Source organism: Chiloscyllium plagiosum, chromosome 4, assembly GCF_004010195.1.
Source record: "Chiloscyllium plagiosum isolate BGI_BamShark_2017 chromosome 4, ASM401019v2, whole genome shotgun sequence".
NCBI lineage: Eukaryota > Metazoa > Chordata > Chondrichthyes > Orectolobiformes > Hemiscylliidae > Chiloscyllium > Chiloscyllium plagiosum.
Window position 1 is genome coordinate 99,038,775 of NC_057713.1, and position 800 is coordinate 99,039,574.

Below are 800 nucleotides of genomic sequence, written 5' to 3' on the forward strand. Positions count from 1 at the left end.
ACATGCTTATCAAGGACACTCAATAGTTGCTCCTTGAACAAGCTCCACATATCAATTACACCCTTGCCTTGAAGCTTACTTTTCCAGGCCACACATCCTAGGTCATGCCTCACAGCATCATAATTTCCTTGCCCCCATCTATAACTCTTGCCCTGTAGTGCACACTTATCCCTCTCCATCACTAGTGTAAAGGTCACCGAATTGTGGTCACTGTCCCCAAAGTGCTCACTTACCTCTAATTCTAACACCTGGCCTGGTTCATTACCCAGAACCAAATCCAGTATGGCCTCACCTCTTGTTGGCCTATCTACATATTGTGTCAGGAAACCCTCCTGCACACATTGGACAAACACTGACCCATCTAACGAACTTGAGCTATAGCTTTCCCAATCAATATCAGGAAAGTTAAAGTCCCCCATAACAACCACCCTATTACTTTCACTCTTCTCTTGAATCATCCTCGCAATCCTTTCTTCTACGTTTCTAGGACTATTAGGAGGCCTGTAAAAAACTCCTAACAGGGTGAGCTCACCTTTCCTATTCCTAACCTCAACCCAAACTACCTCATATGGCGAGTCTTCATCCATCGTCCTTTCCACAGCTGTGGAATTTGCCTTTGAATGTTGATTGAGGGCTAAATATTGGCTGAAATATTAGAGAAAATTCTCCTATCTTCTTTGAAATGGTACAGTGAGATCTTTTAAATTTAATAAGAGGTCAGAAAAGTTAATGTCTCATCCAAAACATGGCAACTCTGACTGGGTAGCACTCCCTGGATACTACATTGTATGTGGGCTGAA